At 36.3% G+C, this 14,365-nt stretch overlaps 1 protein-coding gene across 5 annotated transcripts in view; it reads right to left on the bottom strand.

The window, feature by feature from the left end:
• Nucleotides 1-13,250, bottom strand: part of ZNF644 (zinc finger protein 644) — a 114,111-nt gene extending 100,861 nt beyond the window's left edge. For 2 of the 5 annotated variants that reach the window (XM_089919845.1, XM_022553402.2), the window contains exon 1: nt 12,944-13,079. The gene's annotated coding sequence lies outside the window, so the exon portion shown is untranslated. Of the gene's footprint in view, nt 1-338; nt 12,584-12,943; nt 13,080-13,112 lie in introns of those variants that run through there. The other 3 variants (XM_022553403.2, XM_089919827.1, XM_089919834.1) reach the window with 3 other exon arrangements.
• Between the last annotated feature and the right edge of the window lie 1,115 nt (nt 13,251-14,365).

The raw sequence follows: 14,365 nt of genomic DNA, 5'->3' as shown, positions 1-14,365 counted from the left end.
GATGATTTCCCTAGTGGATCCTTATCTATTATTATCTGTTGGTCTTTTTTCCTGATAATCAGTTTGCTACAGCAGGATGAATCTTCCAATCTCACATCTGGGGGAAGAAGTCTGATACCTAGTATTCTCAGAACTAGGAGGAGAAAAGAGACTGTGGATGATTCCCAGTTCAACATGTAAATTTCTACTCAATTCTCTGTTTTTGAGTATGACAGACACCCTTAACCTGAGCTTGCCTACTGTTCAAGAACAGAGATTTTCCCTTTGAATATCAGAAAAGAAACTTCGATAAAGTTTCTTGGCACCATGAGTGTTGTTAACTTGTTATTAACTCTTACACAATTCTTTCAAGGAACCTGTAGCCACTAAATTCCTGAAGTGCCCCAGGGTTCAACAGCATAATTGTAGACCATTCTAGGCCTTCCCCACTGAAAGTAGAAAGTTGAGTAGAAAGTAGAGCTACGAAGTTGTTGCTTTCCAGCTTCCAAAGTTTTACTTCTGTGATCAAATTTCCAGTTTTCTTTGTCCTTGACAGCCTATGATTAAAAAAAAAATTACTATAATTCTAGTAGGGGGTTGATATCAAAGTAAATGGTTATTTAATCCACCATGTTTAAAAAGATATTCATCTCATCAGTTTTGATGTGTCATGTCTTCACTGTTGTTCCTTTTTAAATAGTATGAAATTTAGGCTCAAGTTCCAGTAGGATACAGAGTTTTAATCGTCCAAGTAGTTACGATCATTTTGGCTTTAACATCTAGCTTTTCTATACTGTAGTCAAAAAATATTGACCTATATAATTTCTCTTATTAAAATTTCAAATTCTCAAGCCCAAGACATTTAAAAAAATTTTTTAATTCACATAAATTGGAAAAAAAATGTGTATTTCTTTATTGGGAACAAAGTTTGACATACACCTATTAAATAAAGCATACTGTTATTCAAATCTTTATAGCCTTTTTGTTTACTTGATCTATTAAAATCTGAGAGTTAGTCTCCTGAAAAGACTGATGTTACCAATTTCTCTAAAGAAACTCTACTTCATATGTTTCAGTGCTCTGAGTTCATCACACAAAAGCTCAAGCCTAATATTGCTTAGTGGTCCTAATTTTTTATTAATTAAAAAATTCCTTTTTCTCATTCAAAGGTTTTGGCCTAGAAAAGTTTTAGCCTTTGCTTGATATGAATGAAACTTGCAAGTTTTAGTATCATTTTTGCCATTTCTTTATTTCAAACATTTGTTATTTTTACTTAGAACTTTTATAAAACCACATATCAAGAATTTTTAATTCAATTTGTAAAACGGGAGGAGAGTGGGAAAGAAATCAATTCCAATTAATTTAAGAAAAAGCTGTTAGAAGGGTACTGGGTAATCAAATTTGACAGGAAAGTTGGTGAATAAGGCTCGGAAAATGAGATAAACCAGGAGATGATTAGGCGAGCAACGTCACACCAAAGGACACCTACTTAGGAAGCCATTTGTATCACTGTTAATGGCAATGCCACCATTAAGACATTCAGTTTCATTGCATAAGACTTTTGTTTCCACCACAGCCGCTGACGGTTACCTCTATCTCCTCCTTTACTGTATGAGCTGTTTCAGTTGGATCAATATATATGGAATAGTCAATTTGGTTTCTTAGTTTCCAACCCATTTAAACTGTTGCCTCTCCTTATTTATGCAGTGATTTTTCATGGCTTTTCAGCGTGCAGAGACCCATGGCAGCGAACACAGGTGAGGATAGGTCTATTTCCAGTATTGCAGCCACAAAAAAGTATAAATAGGGAACTATTTAAGAAAGAGGTTAGGGCAGGGCTTTCAAGCAAGCTTCCTATTCCCAAACCACCAGTTCATCCAATAATCAAGGAACAGTAGATTGTTCTGCTGTCATCTATTCTCACCCACTCTATCTACATAGAAACCCCAAATTTCAGAGAGGTGGATGAAATCTTTTTCCCACCCATGGTAGGGGACAACCTATTCTCTTTTGCTTTAGCTGATTTGCCTCCACAGGTAACTTGGATGGAGTCAAATGTACCTCCCTATTTTACCATGGTGCCAGAAACCACACTAACTTCTTTACTAACCAAAGTTAAGTCTATACTAACTGTGAGAGTGGTTAAAATATAAGCTTGTTATAAGACTAACATACTGTCTTAAAACTCCAAGACTCTATTAACTCCTAAACTCTGTTCTATTTACTAACTCTAAAAAAGGCAGAAAAATACTTTTAAAATTATATTACTTTTATAATTTTTTCATATTTTCTAATTCCATTTTAAGAATAATGGTATTCATTGTAAGATAACAGTATATATACATTCAATTTAAGAACTCTTAAAAACTCCAGTAAAGACAAACATATTACATCTTAAATATCCCAGAGGGAACTACATTTTAGGGATCCCCCTCATAAAAGCAGTGTGTTCTCAACTGTCCCCAGTTTTTAAAACAATATCTATTTTTTTACAATTTAAACACTGGTAGTCCAGGTATTAATTTTTGTTATCTTTTGTTTTCATACCAACTCCCATACCAATTAGAATGTCTCTTAAACCGTGGCTTAAATGTACTATTGTAAGTCCAAATACAGCAATACAATTACAAGCTCTTCTTACTATTCATCTCAAATAGTTTTTTAGTTGAAAGTACTAGCAATTCAGAAAATACTACTATAGCAAAACTTTCTTGGGTTTTACTTAGTTTTCAAATCAAAGGTTTTTTAAAAAGCTCGCAAGTTTTTTTTTATAGGATAAGGCAAATGTACAATAATACCTCAATTGGTATTAATAACTTACTTGCAAACTGTGTCTCCAAGTAAGTTTATTTTCAATACCAGAAGATAATAAGATGGTTCCATTCTTATTTTAACTTTGCACTACAAACTTAGGAGCCACATATTTCGCCCGTTTTATTTTAAAACTACCCGTTATTATTCCTAATATACCCTCCCCACCATTCACCAAGCTGATAACCTCTAACTGACCTTACTCACTTCAATCGCTTCCCTAATCATGTTATATCTGGCTGCTGATCTTTCTCATTTTCCTTCATGTATTTCGGTTCAATGGCCTTTAGTAGAATTCCTTATTTCTAATCCAAACTTTTTTAGATTCCTCCAGCTCAGGCCACAACTTTATAAGCTTTATTTTTCATTACATTCATTTAAAATAGATGCTACTTCAAACAAGGAAAATGCTTGTATTCCACAAGATCCATCTCTGTACTTTTTAACATACCCTCCCCCCTAGCTGATACTCCCTACCCTCTCCACCAATCTTTACATAACACTTCTTCAAAATCTAGATTAAAAAGTATTTTTCCCAAGAATCTTTTCCAGTCTTACTGTATACTGTTCATATGATTTTGTGTCAGTCCAGTAATTCAAATATTTCATTATTAAGCACTCTTTAAGTTAAGTTGTATCTTAGATAATGACCTCTTTGGAGCAGGAACCACATCATTTGCTCTATGTATCTGCAGTCTTACCCTAGTGTGGTACTAAATGATTTGTGTATAATAATTAACCCAGTTAAAACAAGTGAAGGTTGGGAGAAATACAACCACGGAAACAAGGTTTTTCTGAATACAAAAAAATTAAATCTCCCAAAACAAAATTCAAATATAACATTCATTTTTTCAAAACAACACAAAAACATAGAACATACCCTTAAATATTTTTTTTTCTACACACAGAAGTCAGGTCTTAAAGCTATAATAACATGCTAATTGTTTTGTTTGTAATATTCTAACTCTAGCCCAAAAAAGCTATTATATAAAGTCTTAATATTTTATAGATAATAAACTTTTTCAATGTCTAATCTAATCAATTTTACTTTGGCCTTCTATACTTCACAAATACAAAACCTACATAATAAAAGTTCACAGATGAGGTTTTATTTCTTCAAGACAACAATTAAAATTCTTGGAGCAAGAGTATATTAAGCAAACTTGGTACAAATTCCAAAAAACAAAACTTCATATAAATACTTTCATTCATAAGCTCAGAAACATTCACAATTCAAACATTAATTAGAAAGTATTTTCATGTCCACTTCTGCACAGTTTACAAAACATATTCCTCAAAACTTGGCATACTGGAATGTGATGATACATATTTTCATTGTTATGTACTTTTAACAACTTTATTGTAAGTGATACATATTTCAGAAAAAAATCTTTCTCCCAAAAGCACCAATTGTTACACTACAATAAGGCTTCCAGTGCTCAATAGTTATGAAAAACAAAGCTGTAACCATTAATCCCATTTGGAAAAAAATGACTCAAGCACTACAAGAAAAAAATCATGATCAATAATTCCATTGCAGATCCATTTACAAAGTGTCCTTCATGGATTTTAACCATTCAAACTTTTGTGCAACTGTCCTTAAGGGAGCATTCTCATTCTTTACACATAAATGGCAAAATCTTTCTGGTTGAGAGTGGATACTTACCTGTAAACAAAAGTGCACCAATTTATTCCTCCCCCTACAATCACAATCAGAAATACTCAAATACCTTATTAAGTAATCTGAAATGCCTGAAAGCTAACTTACATAATGCCTAGAAGCTACTTAATAAAGACGTTCCAAAAAGCAGCTATATAAGGAGGCAATCCAAGATCTCTTCTACCTACTTCTTGGCTATATGCCTAGAGAATACTGTAATGAAAGCAAGCCAGACAACTATGGTATCTATGGAAGCAATTCAAACCCCTGCATTCTAAACAAATTTTCTGGTCATTAAAACTGACCTCTAAAAAGTTACTATTAATGAAAACTAAGAAATATCTCTCTGATGTTGGTATATATCACACTGGAAAAAAAAAGCAGGGCCACAGTACCAACTACTTATCATCTGATTTACCTCCAAATTCATCCAACAATGCCAATGATAGAAAAGAAAGAGACAAATTCAGGCATCAACTCTCACTACCCTTGGAAAGGGCAAATATGCCATAAGCAAGTTCAAGAATAAGCCAAAACTATTTAAGATGATGGAGATCAGAATATGCTTACTTCTTTGAGAAAGAATTAATAAGAAGGGGCACAAGGCACCTTTTTCAGTGAAGAAAATGTTATGTATCTTGATCTGGGTTGAAGTTACCCGGGTATATTTATTTGTGGCATTTCACTGAGTTGTACTCATATAAACATTGTGCACTTCAATATATGTAAATTATATATAAATAAAACATTTAGCAACAAGTCACCAATAATGGTAAAATCTAAAAAGCTTTTCTCAATTCTCATCCTTTTTCATCATTCTCTATCATATTTCTAATCACAGAACACCAATATTCCCTAAACGCAACTCTTTCCCCTTATAAGACCCACAAGGCTTTGTTAGTATTCTGCCAGCATTTTTCTTATTCTGCCTCATATTAATTCACTTAAATGTTAATTCAATATTCATCAAGTGCTCATGTGCAAGACATGGATTAGGCACCCTCCAGCATTTATCCAACACACACACACACACACACACACACACACGTAGAAACCAAATTCCCTAAGCTGGATTCAAGCCACTATTATCTGGTTTCTAATAATGTCTCCTACTTTAATTCCCATCACTTCTTTCTGGGAATGTTCTTCCCCAGCATACTCTTTTCTCAACTATCCTTTAAGATTCAGTTCAATTTCTACTTTACCCTTTCTCCATACTTGTATAGAACTTACTGTCTATATCTGCACTGTCCAATCTGTGATTAATGAGCACTTGAAGTCTGGCTAGTCTGAACTGAGATATGCTTTAAGTATGTAATACACACTGGATTTTGAAGACTTGGTGTGAAAAAAAAGAATGGCAAGTATCTCAATGCGTACATGTTGAAATGATAATATTTTGGATATACCAGGTTAAATAAAATGAAGTTAATATTAATTTTACTTATTTCTTTTTATTTTTTAATGTGGCTATGAAAATATTTAAATCACATTGTGGCTCAACATATTTCTACTCGGCAGTGCTGACCTATACAAGCGATTTATAAATGTCCCACAAATTATCTTTTAATATATGGCCTCCACCCAATACGAGTGTAAGAAATTCAATATTAAGCTTTTCTCTTTTTATATATTAAAGATTACATTAAGAATTATTAATAATAACTAAACAGTTGATTTAAGTACCTATTTAATTTTAATATCAACTTTAAAGGTTTTTAACAAGGAAGCTTAAGACATTTCAAAGCATAAAAATATTTTAAAACTTCTGTTTTCATATGGCTATAAACTGAAAATGTCACCTACATTTTACATATATCCATTTTGAGTTAAATGTCTCAGCAGAAAGGATAGATAGTAGTATTAAACTCGTAGAATTTCTAATCCCAGAGAGTATTAGTTCTTATTAATACTTTTATTATTAAAATATGAGTATTTTAATACTCTAAAATATTAGAGTATTTTTTCTAATTAATTATTTTTCATCTTAGTCACTGAGTAAAGAAATAAGCAGCTTCTATTTTGACCAATATCACTGTATCAATGTCCAGCAGCCAAGACAAAGAACCTTTATATGGTGGTATGAATAAACAATGCAGGCAATAAGACACCACTTGAAATAAGGGTATGCAGAAAAACGCTTCTATAATGTTACGTTTCATAAGGAGGAGACAAAACTTACAACTGTATAAGGTAAAAACGTAGATATACAGAAAGAAAGGCTAGGAAGGCAGAATAGAAAGGTCTCATCTGTAGAATCAAGATATGCCTAGGTTGAAACTTGGCTGCTCTACTATTTACTATCTACGTGACCCAAGTCTGAGTTTGTTTTCCTGCATATGAAATGGGAATATATATATATATCACAGCATAATTATAAGGAATACATACTAGATGCTTAATTAATGTCAGTCTCTTCTCCCTTTCCTTTAATACTAATGATTATATAATGGTGAAAACATTATCGGTGACTTCCCCCCACTTCCTTTTCCAAACCATTGAAAATATTTTTTCAACAAATATTAAACTTCTGATATTTCATACTCACACCCCCTCCTCATGTGAACTTAAAAGAACTTTTACTAACTGCCTTTTACAGTTTCTTTTAAAGTTTACAATTTGTGTTTGTGGTGGGGAAGGTAGGTGGTACAAGAAAAACTTAAAGTGGGAAATAAGTTTAAGACTATACCAGCAGAGATATATACAAAACAAAGAGAAGTGTAGAGAGGAAAACAGCAAAAGGAAATGCTGTTTGAGGAAATTCCCCTGACTCAGACTAAGTAATGAAAAGATAACATTCTTCTCCTCAATCTAGCTTCTGCTGAAGCCACTCCTCACTCTCATCTGGGGCTTCTGTGTACTTTATATACAAATACACATAGCCACTCACCCGCTTCTCTCTACTAATGGTCACCACCATCCTCATGGTCAAGAATTTAAAGGGGAGTGAAGAAACTGAGGATGTTGTAATGAAGCAAACCAACCCACGGGTTGGGAAAGCCCTTCACTCAAATGCACTCACTCCCAAATGTATTATTATCATCATCATCATTAGCTGACAGCCATAAAAGAGAATGTGTTCCCGAAATATTGACCCTGGTTATAGCTTTAGCTGCTAGAACTGGAGATGCCACACTTTGATGACTGTCTCTTACTTCCTTTGTAGATATGGGCCTCAAAATGGAACGTTAGAAAAAGTATACAACTTCAGATCACTCACAGGTGAAAACTTCACGTTACTGTAGGAAACAAAATTAAACAATGATGATAATAATAATAACTATTATTCTAACAGCTAACATTTACTCAGCATTCATCACATATCAGAAAGCTAAGGACTTTACTACATGAATTATGTAATATAAACCTAAATCTCTATGAAGATTTCTTATTGTTAAATCTACTTGCCTAGTGCTCACACAGCTAGATCTTAACCACACCAGTTTTACTTCAAGGCTTACACTTTTTAAACCTTATCCTCCCATCCTGCACAAACTATTCAACAATAATTAGGAACCATCCCCCTCCCCGGTAATTGGTGTTTTGAAAATACTAGTTATGTTTGACATCTTCCTCAAGAAACTGATGAAAAGATATTATGCTTTCAAGTAAAAGGATAAATACTCTGGAAGAAAGGATAAAAATGTTCAACCTTCATAAATATTAGATAAATAACTGATATAATACAGGTAAATATGGTTTGCAAACTGAACTTTAATCCCAACACTTTATTAGGTGCTTTTTAATTTGAAATTGTCCTTTTGACTCACAACATATTTAGTTTCCTGACTTTGTACAAAGTCTCTTAAAAGCTGTATTTTCCCATAGATACAGAGAACAAACAGGGTGGTTGCCAGAATGGGGAGGGGCATGGGCAAAATAGGTGAAAGGAATTAAGAGGTACAGACTTCCAATTTTAAAATAAGTAAGTCATGGGGAGGTAATATAATATACAGCATAAGAAATATGGTCAATAATATTATAATAACTCTGTATGGGGTCTGATGGTTACTAGGCTTATCCTGGTGATCATTCCATATGTATTTAAATGTTGATCACTAAGTTGTACACCTGAAACTAAAATAATATTGTATATCAACTATATTTCAATTAAACAAAATAAAACTGTATTTTCAATTTCAATGAATGATATACATTCTAAAAAGCTTAATACCTAAAACATTGTTTATCACTCTAACCAACTTCACTTCTATCACAGTTTAGACTAACAGAATCATATTTCAAGGAACAAATCACTCATCCATACTTTAAACAAAGCTACCTACAAAATCACAGTTCCAAGAATCCCAAATGAAATGGGAAGGCTACAGCTTACAGACAGAAGAGGAGTTAGGGCAACCGTTAGTAGAGGTACAAGGGAAATCTCTTAGAAACGCTAATCTTAATACAGTCTCGCTTTCCTTCATCCAAGAGAAGTATGCACTGCTGTTGCTGCTACCCTAGCATTTTTCTCCTCTTCCTCCTCTTGAAATCCTCGACTTTTCTCCTCCTGGAAAGTTTATCTCACAGGACTGCTAACATCTCTCAGTAGTCAAAGGATCTTTTATCTTGAATTTAAAGGAACAAAAACATACTAACTCCTCCTAATCACTAAGAGTTCCCAGTAAATTCAGAGAGGATAGTAACTTCACAGTTCAGCTTCAGCAGATCTAAGAAAAAATTAAACAGTACAGCAACTGAGGCCCTAGAGAGAATAATAATACACCTTTTTCATGGAGATTCCAGCTATCTGAAGAAAGACCACGAATTGAACTTGGTGTTCTACCTTCTAGGTCTCAAGTGATCTTTATGTTTGGTGTTTTAGTTTAGTTTAGTTTAGTTTTAAGAGGGGAAAGAAGAGAAATACTTTAGCCAACCAGCAGGGTGAGCTAGTGCTAGTATCAGTTTGATTATTCTCAGTTTTCTCAAAATTCAATGATATAAATGGGTTGCACTATTAAAAGCAGCTATTCCTTCCTAATAAACCTGAATTAAAAGACAACACTTCTAAAACTGCTTCAGTCAGTGCTACACAATTCTGTTCAATATTTACAGATTCTCTATCTACAAAGCAGACATTCTCTATACCAGATGGATTAATAACAAATAAATGTAAAAAAATTAGAGCTTATTTGAATAGCCAAAACATTATAGTATCCATCCTTTATTCTCATGTTTTATTTTACAGACTATCAATTTAAAAAATTTTTAAACATTAAAAAAGAACTGCTAAAACTAGTGTTCTTTAAAAATTAGGGCTGGATAATTCAACATTCCAATTTCTGCATTCGGTGCAAGCTATAGTTGCCTTAATATATGTCTGAAAAAGCAGCCATGAGAAAAGCATTCCCACAAGAGTAAGATCCCCCGCTTTCCTTTAGAATCACATTCTGAGAAGAGTCTAAATAAGTAACCCTAAACACTAGTAATATATTTGGGGTGAGAGAAAGATGAACCTGATCTTTTCTAACAATCGATTTCTTTAAATTTTTTAAATTGCAGGTAACCCCACCACTTTAAGTAACTGTCCTTGAGTCTTTCTTTTCTCCTCCTGTTACCCAATACAGTCTCAATTCAACCACAACAAACTTCTCCCTCTTTTATAACTTGAATGACAAATTAAACCTGCAAAAAGTTTAAGGTCTGCAGGTGACAGACTCACTTCATAATTATTGATACAGAGAATCCAGGAGTAATCTCAATTATCACAAAACCAAAGTATAATTAAATCCACTCACATAGTGTTGAAAATTAAGAAATATATCAACTTTCCTAGAAAAATCAATAATTTAAGTGCACCTTAAAAGACCCATAAAAACGTTAAAACCTAAAGACAATTTACCTGTTTTTTTTTAAACGTGATATCTAAAGTTAAAGATAACTGCGGGACCCCATCATAAATGATTTTACTACTTGTTGAATTTCCTAACAGATGTTACAGATTTACTACTCAGCAGTAGTACTAGTTAGTCTTAACAAGTTGTTTTTAACAGGAGGCAAAGCGGTATGTCCATTTTTCCAACTAAAACACTATTACAAAATGAAATGCACTAGCATCACTGTTTCAAGCCTCTATCTCATTTCTTATCTAATAACTAGTAGAAATGGCAATTACTTCAAACTTTCCAAGAAGTTTATCAAGCTACCTGTTCTGTTTTTCAAATCTCTGAGTCGACTGTTTTGGAAACCTCAGAATTCAAAAGCAATATTGCTTTGAAATTATCTGAAATGTCTGGATTTTGTAACTGATTTTGTTTCACTTTGGAAGTCACTTTAAAAACTAAGTTACCATATCAAGTTAAATAAAAGTTTTATTGTCACAGAATTTCTCATTAATATAATAGTATCTGAATAACAAGTACTCTCAAGCATACTCCCTTGTTTTGTTTTATAACCATTATTAGTTGCAGATAGTCACCTCCTTATCCCAGCAATGTGACCAATGAAAAGACCAATGGGGTATAAGTTGAGAGACAATTTTCCATCATGCCATTAACTTAATCATCTCTGGCCCTTAATATATTGAAAAAGAGAGAGTAATACTACTTGTTCTCTAAGGTTCCTTCTACACTAAAACTGTATGATTCAATAACAATTTTGCTGATATTAATATATCTCCTATTCATTAACACAAGAGTGTTCTCTATTAGAAGGAGAAACCTAAAAGGGGGGAAACATAAATCTGGGAAAAAACAAGGAAAATGAAAGTTTTAAGTAATGTTGAAAAGTTCAAATTCGATTTGAACAGGGATCTAAAGCTAGTTATATAAATGTGCTTAAATACCCCTCAAGTAATTTAATTTGTTAATGTGACCTAGCCAAAACATTAGTTGTTTCCAAATTTTGTACTTTAAGTATTACAAATATACCAAGTACGATGCAGATGTAAGTGCAGTATAAGTTTAAACTGTTAGAAATTCTAAAACTTACACCACCATGATTTTAACAGCAATATACACATCACTGCATTAACACTAGTCAAGCCTTCGTGTTTCACCTATTAAAATGTCTATACTAAGCTGTAACTTCTTTATAATTTTTTCTTACAAAAACCTATCGATGTAATATTGCTGCCATCTAGTTCCCTGGATACTTACACATATGGCTGAAGGCAAACAGCAGGTTTCCTTGCTTTGAGCAATTTGAGTTGTCTATTTTTTGAAATGCTCTTTTTCTTGTGGGACCAAAACTATGTAACTAAACTACTGCAGAGAGGCAATATATTATTAAGGCAAATCTAATCTATCATCCAGATGCAACAAGCCTGGCATTAGTTAGGACTGGCCAGAATAGATGATGGTGTTTTGGTTATTTCTGTTGAATTTATTAACTTGTATACAAAACAGGACCATCATTCAGGCTCTCAATTGTGTTTCTCTCCTCGTTGAGTACTTCTTAATGACCACACAAAATATGAAGTCTAAACATAAAAGTTTTATAACAACTAAATTTATGTCAATATTACTTAAAACAGTTCAAGAAAAGTTTTCCACTAATGTTGCTAAACCATGGATGGATCCCAACACGAGAGTCGTCTGTGGAAGTCTCGTAACAAGAAACCGTTAGTTCCACCACCTAAGTTTCCAATCACTGAGAAGGGTCTGGGACAACTCATCTTCAGGTTCACGGGAGGAGTGGAGCACACCTGCTTTCCTCTGGCAGAGATTAAGCTCCCAGGGACACAAAGGCCAGGGAATCAGACCTGGAGAAGCAAAAAGCTTTAGCTGGACACCCACCAAGCCCCTGGCAACCCAAACACTTTGAGCGATTTACCTCTTGCTGTTACTTCCCAGGCACCTATCGGCATAAGATCTTGCAAAACAGGGGGAGGGGAGGGCTCTGCGGTCCTGGTCCCACGTTAGGGGAGGGGTGTGTACAGTTAACGCCAGAGCCTACGCTTCTGGCCGAGGCAGAGCAGCCCCAAAGAGAGGGGTTGGTGGCTGCTCTCGGACCGCCCCGTTACTCAGTGCATTGCAATGGCGACCGCAAGGCTCCCCAAGCCGCCTGATCTCGGCCCCTTCCCCCTACTGCTCACTGGCTGCTCAGCTTCATGTGACTAAACAAAACCCCCAAGTCTAGTGCCCAGCTCAGCCCCTTTGTGTCCGCTACCGGATCCTCCGACGCCGCCGTGGAAAAGTCCCCCCCTCCCCACCTCCGCCGAGTCCCGCCCCGCGGCGGCGGCCGCCGCTCACCTCAAGCACCGCCGCCCCCCGCGGCCGCCGCGGCCGCCGCCTCCCCGAACCCGGGTCCCGGACTCCTTGTGTAGCACCAACTCCGCCTCCTCGGCCGCCGCCGCCATCTTAGCCTGTGCGGCAAAATGCGTCCTTTTGGATGGTTGGGACCCAGCCTAGGGCGTAGCTCCCCGGGCCCGAGCGCCGAAGGCCAGGTCCCCCAAGTTCCTCCGCCACCCTCAGTCCCGCAGCCGCCACAACCCAGAGGCCCGAAACCCACACAGGCCCCGGCGAATCCGACCAAATAACCCCTGAAACTCACAGTTTGGTGCCGTGTGCGTCAAACCGGGGCGACGTTGGGAGCGCGCGGCGTCCCCGCGTCACACGCCGCTCTGTACGCTACTCGGCTCCAACGGCCCCCCTCCGCTCCCCGCTTTTCGCCTTCGGCCCCGGTTCCCACGGCGCAGGCGCGCTGCTTTCCCGCCTCTTACCGAGCTGCGGGCCGCGGGGGCGGCCAGCGAGGAGCTCTCCGGCGGCTTCGCGCTGGTGGAGCGTCTGGGCCAATTACACCAAAGGGTGCAGCAGAAACAGTGCACCACTGTTCTCGGGTGCCAGAAACCCAACAAGGTCACCTCCCCCAGCGCTGACCTAATCACTCTCAAGGAGGTTCCCGCCCCAAAGTAGGCACGCTCCAAATATGGTGGTGCCCAAACTCTGCAAGACCCAAACACTTAGGCAAGTCTAGGCCCTTTAAGGTGGAACAGACCCATATTTGATTTCCACAATCACGAGAGGGCCACAGTTCCTTTTCTTTCTACTGTTGAGGAAAACAGCTAAAGGACTCGACATTGCCGGTCACAACTGTAGAGTAATGGCAGAAGAAGGTTTCTGGATCTTAAGGGGACCAATTGTTGGGAGATGCTTGATGGACAAGCAGAGCATCAAGTGTAGCATCTCAGTTAACGGAAAAGCCTACCCTAAAAGGTTCCCTGGGTTTGGTCCAATTTGATTCTGTGAACATACTTTCTCCCTGCATTACTGAATGTGTTGTGGGTCTCCGAATTAAAGTTATGTAAGAAGCACCCGGTATGCTGGTTACCCTTCAAAGAATTAGTAGGTCCCGAGAGACTTCTAGAAAACTTTTTAAACAAGTATCCACCTCAGAGTCTGAGGACAGAGTTTCACAGACCACACTTTGAGAAACATTGATTAGGAGCTATTCTCGTTGCTTTTGAACTGAGCAAACATAAAAGTTGCTAACATGTCTGACATGAATCAAAATTTCCTGAGGAATCTACTAGTCCTGCCTTAATAAGTTCTTTGGCTGTTCTGAGTCTCTGGGTTCTCAAAAAAAAAAAAAAAAGTTTTCATTAGTTAGTTTAGCTGCTATCGTAAAACTCTGCTTTTCCAAACCCTCAAGATGTCATTGGCATTCAGAGGAATACACTGTAATTGCACGTATTTGACAAGAATGAGAAACACTCCCTTTACTATAGGATGGTTACTTCATCATCATTATCAGCAAACATAGATTCCAAACAACAGGTATTTATACTTGCTGAATTAGTTAATAATAATAGCTAACACTTTTGAGTGCTTACTATTTACCAAGCATTGTTCTAATTCATTCAATTTCATTAAAACCTAAAACCTAATGAGGCAAAGAGAGGTTAGGTAATCTTCTCAACGTCACACAGCTCTTTGGACTCTTTCAAAATACAAAATTTTCTTCTTTATTTACACA

The sequence above is a fragment of the Delphinapterus leucas genome, chromosome 1 (assembly GCF_059928025.1).
Source record: "Delphinapterus leucas isolate spDelLeu-1000000601 "Yukka" chromosome 1, BTC_Dleu_Yukka2, whole genome shotgun sequence".
Taxonomy (NCBI): domain Eukaryota; kingdom Metazoa; phylum Chordata; class Mammalia; order Artiodactyla; family Monodontidae; genus Delphinapterus; species Delphinapterus leucas.
The sequence above is the reverse complement of the archived record's forward strand: the minus strand, read 5'-3'. Positions and strand labels throughout refer to the sequence as shown.